General features: G+C 49.2%; 1 long non-coding RNA gene across 1 annotated transcript; it reads right to left on the bottom strand.

Annotated features, from left to right (window-relative positions):
* Positions 1-817: 817 nt before the first annotated feature.
* Positions 818-5,416, bottom strand: LOC117063303. The gene is made up of 4 exons (XR_004428859.1): positions 5,286-5,416; positions 1,813-1,900; positions 1,537-1,659; positions 818-909 (listed from the first exon to the last, which is right to left on the bottom strand). It is a non-coding gene; the product is annotated as an uncharacterized LOC117063303 (long non-coding RNA).
* Between the last annotated feature and the right edge of the window lie 1,583 nt (positions 5,417-6,999).

Genomic DNA, 6,999 nt, shown 5'->3' with positions numbered 1-6,999 from the left:
TCTCACGGTTTGATTATCACATTCACTTTATTAATTTGTTATTATAATTCTTAGATTCCTGGATAAAATGACACCCATTTTTCTTAGGACCAAAACAGGATGGGCTCCACCAGAGAAAGAAAGGCCAGGAAGGGAACTGGTCCCCAGATGGCTGGCCATTACAACTGCCATTTCTCCCTGCACCCATTTCATCCCCACGAATGTCCCACTCACAGGTGTCTCTAAGTCATCATAGCACAGTGTGTCCATGCCTCTGCCTCCTCAGGCCCCAGGCATCTCATGGAGAGTCCTTTCTAGACTGCCATCCCATGCCAGAGGGTGGAGGGATTTCCACCTGGCTTACCACAGTGGTGTGTGGTTCCTTTGCTGACATTCTTCAGCAGCAACTACTTGAGAGCCAGTTCTTCAATTCCAGGCAGTCAACTTACCCAGCATCTTACCAGAAGTTGGCTCAGAATAACAGGCAGCTCTCCATGCTCATCCTTCCCATAGCAGTTCAAGATAACTGTCCATCTCCTTCACTCTAGAGCAAGAAGAAAGGAGAAGCTTCCTCTATCCATTCTGTTTTGTCTCCTGCACATTGCCCTGTGAGTGGAGTCAAGTTAAAGGAGCTTCTTTCACTTCCCCAGAGACTCACCCAGGACCTCACATTCCCAAGGACATTGTAGCTGTCATTCCATCTGTTCTAGGGGGAACATTCCTGAACCCTGAAAGGCTGTCCTCTTCTTCAGCTGAGCATAGGTCTTGCTGGGGCATACAGGCACGCAGGCCTGGCTTTCCAGGACACATGCCATTGAAAGCCATTGGGATGGGCTGAAAGGTTGACAGCAAAGGTCTTGATCTATCTTCTGCAGGAACCTTGGTGCTTCCATCTTCCACTCCCAGTCGGGTGACCACAGAAAAGAGATTCTGGAGAGTAGAAAATTCGGTCAAGTTGCCCCAAGTCAGGGATAAGCCTTCTTTCCATGGAGCCTTCCAAAGGGCAAGCCGTCTGCTACTGTGTACTGTAAATTCAGAGCTTCAGGAGCTGAGGCCTCCTGTGCTTGGGGGAAAGGTAGCTGAGGAGAAAGGGACTCCTTCTCACCTTTTGTTTACCTTTGATCTGGCTGAACTTAGCTGCCCTTAACTTCTAGTTTGCTTAAGTCCTTATTGCCTTAATAACCACCTAATAAGCAGTCAGAACCAGGAGAGAAGCCCCTCCCATGGAATCCATTGCAAGCCTGTCCCCAGTCTCCCCACTGCTGCTATGCCTCAAAAGAGCCCCAGCCCCGTCTCCAAAGCCCAGGGTTCGCCTCTTGCTGAAAGAGCAACGTTCCCAGGCTGAGGACAAACCCAGGACTGCTCAGGCGGAGAGATCCCTGCACCCACATTCACCACTGACAACCCAGCTCCATCCTCAGTCTCCATGGCTTCAGATCTGGACTCCGTACCCTCCTCCACCTCCACCTCTCGTCCCAGAGACCCTCCCCCCATCATGCTCAGTGCTGTTCCTGAAGACCATCTAGACTTTTTTGTTCTCTGGAACATTCTACTCACCTTCAGCTACAGCACATTTCTTTAGCCTCTCCACCAAGCTCTTTAAAATGAAAGGCAGTTACTGTCTTCCCCTGGACAATAATGAATGTATCTACTGTATGTGCAGACCATGTCGAGAAGTGGCTGGGTTAAGAAAAAAGAGGGTTTTTGTAAAGCCTGTTTATTTTTTTAAGTCAGTTTTGAGCATTTCTATTTTACCACCCTTCACATGGTTTTGGGGAACCCAAATTGTATCAAGGTCTCATGCCAAAACAAGCCAAAAGTTGTTTTCTTTACCTTTTTCCTCCATGCACCATGATTTCAATGATTGTTTCAGTGTCATTTTAAATGTTTTCTTGTGACATGTACTGATGATAAAAGTCATCTTGACAAAAAAAAAAGATTTATACATGAATCAGAAAGTATTTATTTCAATTTTGTACCTTTCCATTTTAATACATTATAATGTATTGACTCAACGGAGATAATATAAACAGTTCATTTTAATAACACGCATGTGTGTGTGGCTTTTCCTTTATGCATGGTGGGGGAGGGACAAATCATCGTGGAGTGGAAAACTCTGGCAGCTGAGGGGCATCCATTGTGAGCAGAGGGTGGACCAAATGCTTCCTGCACCTGGAAGTTAGAAGCAGCTGGCACCAAGAGAAGAAGAGGTATTAAAGGGAAATTGAGAAGGTAAGTGGGTGGTGACGTCTCCAGGCACCAGCTGCCTCTGACTGACACACACCTTCTGCCAGGTAGGAAAAGCCATGCATAGAGCAGAGCGACCCACTCTCGGAGCCTAAATGCAGGCTGGCAATTGGAGGTTCAGAGAGGGGCCTGGTAGGGGAAACCCCAAAGAAGCTAAGACGAGAAGAAGCTGGAGAGAAAACTCAGTGCTGAAAATGAGGGTCTGGGGAGAGGCAGAGAAGTCCTGGGTTGTATTTTCTCAAAGTAACATTTTTCCCCCAATGCCTTTGCTTGAAATTCTGCAAATAAATCCTTGGGGCAAACAGCCTTCAGACCAAGCCCCATGGACATCCAGCAGAGATTTCTTATTGCCCCATTAGGAGAATTTCTCACTGCTCAATTAGGGGAAACACAGCATCGAATACAAGCATACTCATTCTAGACTCTCCCAGATGGTGGGTGACAGGTGGAGATGGGGTGAGGCTGTGACTGGTACAAGGAAGACCAGGGACAGCCAGGAGGGAGGGAGGGAGGGCATATCAAAAGTGATTGTATCCAGAGGCTTGATTTAAACATTTTTCACAACATATGTGGCAAACAGCGTGGTGAGCATATCTCACGACATTATTCTCCACTCTTCTCTGCGTGCTTGGACGTGTTCCACTTTCAAAATGTGTCATTTGGAAGGAAAGGGAGGAACAACTACTTGAAAGGAATCCATGTCAGTATGAGCCCTTTCTCCTCCGCAGAAGGTTGCCCCAAAGTACCTCCTCTGAAGAGAGAGAAAAGAGAGAGGAGGAGAGACAGCTTTCATTAAATGGGGCGCCCAGAACTCTGGGGAGGGACGGGATGCTCTCAACAATCGGCCCTTTGATCCTTCTCCCTCAACGTCCCTGTTCTCTCTATTCCCCTTCCTCCTTCCCAATATTTTCAATTCAGAATCTTCTATATGTGCCTCCTGGGTATGTCCCCTTCAGGGCAGGCACCCAGAGCTCAGGCTTGTCTTTGTCAGAAAATAGAACGCTGTGGAGGATAGAAACACTGAGGGCAAGTAGAGGGGCCTCTTTCGCTTCCTCCATCACCCGCACCCCAGTCTCTTCAGTCTCTCCTGAGAACACGTGTGACTCCTGGGCGGGGGACTGTGACTAGATTATTTCAAGTCCTAATCCAAGATGTTAGAAAGGAATCAGTCACCAATTATACCAAATAAATGCCTCTTTGGGCCTAAGAAGGGGCCAATTTGGGGACATGTCTACCAGGAAAGAAACAGAAAGCCCCCTCCTATCCACTCGTTTCCAAATCTCTTTTCCAAACCTCTTATTAAACTGATGAGGAATCTTCAGCTTGCAGAAGGTTCAGCTGTTTAGAGAGAATTTGGGTTCTGCAGAGAAGATACGGGAAGCGCCTCCTGGTTAGTTTAAACTATTAATAGAATCCTTCCTAAACTGAATTCTCATCAAAGGCAATTAGAGAGGACTCTTGAATTCTGGCTCTTGGGGAATTTAGGTCTGGGATTTAAGATTCTGCCTCTTGCCAGCATATAATTGTACTTGTTAATCTGGACCCTGTCTTAGCCCGTCTGGGCTGCTGTAACAAAATACCATAGACTGGGGGGCTTATAAACAACAGAAATGTGTTTCCGACAATTCCGGAGGGGGGGAGTCCAAGATCAAAGTGAGGCCAGTGGGATTCAGCATCAGGTGAGGGCTTTTCAGTAATAGACGGTGCCCTCCAGCTGTGAAGAGGCTCCCTTGGGCCCTTTTTCTAAGGGCACTAATCCCATTGTAAGGCATCCACCCTGATGGATAATCACCTCCCAAAGGCCCCACCTCCTAATCCCATCACCTTAGGGGCTGGGATTTCAATGCTTGAATTCTGAGGGTACACAAACCTTCAGCTTATAGCCGACCCTCTTTTCTCTGTGGTAAATGGAGACATTTGGGCTCCTTGGTAGTTGGGGTTGCCGGGGGACTATTGTGAGCAAACGCTGTCACATAGTGAACTGCTGTCCAGTTTGCACTTGCTGGCACATGCACGCACACACACACAGACCCACAGGGCCCCCCACTCCAAGGTGGCCCACCCATCAGCCCCCAGGTCCTTGGCCCCAGCCATCTAATCATGCACTATGGAGGTCCGTTTGGACACACTTCTAAAGCCAAGACAAATGGAAGTTGAGCCACCTCATCCTCTGTGCCCTCTCTTCTTCCTCATCCTGCTTCCTGCTTCCTGCCGGCTCCCTCTCCTGCTTACTCTCTCCCAGGCCTGGCCTGATCGCCACTGCACCCAGGTGTCAGCCCATTGATCTGAATGATGGTCCCTTCTCAGAACCTCAATGCCACAGGCAGGGAGCGACTGCCCCTGGGCGCCAGGGGTGGTTCACCTCATCATTCCCACCCTAAACTCAGGGAGAGGGGCAAAGAATTCCATGTGGCCTGGGGCCTGCCTGACACCTCCTTGGCTGCTAGGACTCTAAGATTAATGTTCCTGTTGCTTCGTTGTCTAGTGGCTGTCTTCATCTTTAAAAGATGTCTTCCATCTGGTGCAGTGAGCTGGCATTTCTTTTTCTCAGAGTAGTGCTGGGGCACATGCACTCCCATAAGTTCACATTCTTCTCCTAGCTCCCCAGACCCTCACTTTACATCCATCAAGGCTTTTACCTACATTGCTTCAGGGAAAGACCCGCCTTCCCTGCCCTCGCACACACAAGCACCATGATTGCAAAACTGTGAGGCAAGAATGGTTGTAGGAGAGAGGCAGGGAAGGCAAGGGAAGCCCTGGAGCCTTGGGCCACCATCACCTGGCTGCAGGAGACACCTTGGCCTTCAGAGCTGCTGCTCAGATCCCCTCCACAGCCTTCCACCAGTGCTGGAGAGGGAGTACTGATCTAGCCCAGTGTTCAGTTTCCAGAGGAGGCTGCAGCATGCGCAGGTCACAGAAAGTGGAAGCTGGTCTCACAAATGAAGAAGGGAAGAGGCTTCCGGGGCTCCTTCGACATGATGCCATACTTAGGAAAAATATATAGCACCAAGCAATATTTAAGGATTTTTATATGTACATTGGAAAAAACCCAACTCTACCTGAATTATACTCCCATCTCCTTATGCAGACTCTCCCCATCCACCTCCTTCTGAACGGGGAGTGTGGTCTCCGCATCCGGGGAGGAGCTTTCAAAACTGGCCTATGAATATGGAAAATCGGAGGGATCCTGCCCTTTGCCTGTAAATAACACAGAGACAGAGCCGAAAGGAGGAAAGAGAACCCTCGGAAAATGTTCTCTTTTCTATTCGTTTTCTGGGAGTAGCTTGTCCTGTGTAGGCCCCAACCAAGGGCCTAGAATCACAAAATAATGTTGGATAAGGTTAAGAAAAAATATATGTTCTTTTGGGAAATCAGGTCCAATTACATCCTAGACTCCCGGGAGGTTTTATTCTCTCCCTTATTCTCCTACTTGGTGAGGGATGGTCCTGGATTTGCTGTTAATGTTTAGGTCTAATTGTGGCTCCTCCCAGCAGAAAAATATCCTCACTGTCGGCTGGGTTTAGGCTGGAGAGTGAATCTCCATGTGGGGCAAGCATTGCCTCTCCAAGGGTCACCTTCCCTGGAACCTCCGAGACCACCAGTGTGGTCTTCCCTTCCCCGCGCTGTCCGTCCCCTTCCCGCGATCCCCTTCCCTTCCCCGCGCGGACCCTTCCCTTCCCTGCCCTCTCCTTCCCTTCCCTCGTGCTCCCCTTCCCTTCCCCGCGCTCCCCATCCCTTCCCCGCCCTCCCCTTCCCTTCTCCCGTGCACCCCTTCCCTTCCTCGCGCTGCTCTCCTTTAACCTTAAGCACAGCTGAGGTGAGCTGGATCTTCCCAAGGGCCCTCACTGAGCATCAGGCACGAGTCACAGGTGACAAGTAACCACTAAACAAGGAAATAGAAACAGCGGAGCTGCCACGGGCCTTCCCCCGCCCGCCTTCTCCCGTGTGTTCTGAGCTATTTCCGCCCTGGGCCCAGTGGGTTGGCACGGCCTCCAGACACCCAACCCAAATTCTCCATTTCTCAGCCCCTTCCCTCCATAGCTTGCCGGCTTTTCCAACTAGGCCAAGAGGGATGAATCCCACCAGGCTGTTTCCCTGCCCCTTTCTGTTGCCTCTGAGAACCCTAATTCTTCTCCCCTGGTGACTGATGCCAAAAATAGCCTCACCTTTTCCAGGAGACCAGAACTCCACAGGGACAGCCATATACTTGTGGTATCAAAATAATCAGTTATTCAAACAGTTCCGACTCTGGGATCAGAATGCCTGAGTTTATTATTATTATTATTGGCTCTTACTATCTGTAAACTTGTTAATATCTCCATGCCTCAGTGTTCTCATCTTCAAAATGGGGACAATAGTACCACCCCATTCACAGGGACTTGGTGAAGAATAAATAAAATGATATATATAAAACATGTCACACAAAGGTGGCTAAATAAAACTCCATAAGGTTAAATAACTGATGACTTAGCAATACCCAGCCCCGCCCCGGGGCCAGCCCACCTGGGTTTCCTAATCCACCTGGTGCCGCTCCCTACCCACTGACTCCCACCTCAGCCTTTATTCTTCAAACATCAGGGGGGAGTGCTCAGAATTATGCCAAAGGCAGTTCTTGTCCAAACGGAAAGCTCCCGCATGGCTTCTTGTTTCAAAGCTCAGCATTCATCTGGACTTTGTTATATGGACGGGGTCCTAGGCCCAGGGAGAAGGAAAGCTTAGGATGGAAACTATTTGGGATATGGCCACAGTGCTCTGGTGGCTGATCATCACAAC

This window comes from Trachypithecus francoisi, unplaced genomic scaffold, assembly GCF_009764315.1.
Source record: "Trachypithecus francoisi isolate TF-2019V2 unplaced genomic scaffold, Tfra_2.0 Contig01554, whole genome shotgun sequence".
In the NCBI taxonomy this organism is placed as follows: Eukaryota; Metazoa; Chordata; class Mammalia; order Primates; family Cercopithecidae; genus Trachypithecus; species Trachypithecus francoisi.
The sequence above is the reverse complement of the archived record's forward strand: the minus strand, read 5'-3'. Positions and strand labels throughout refer to the sequence as shown.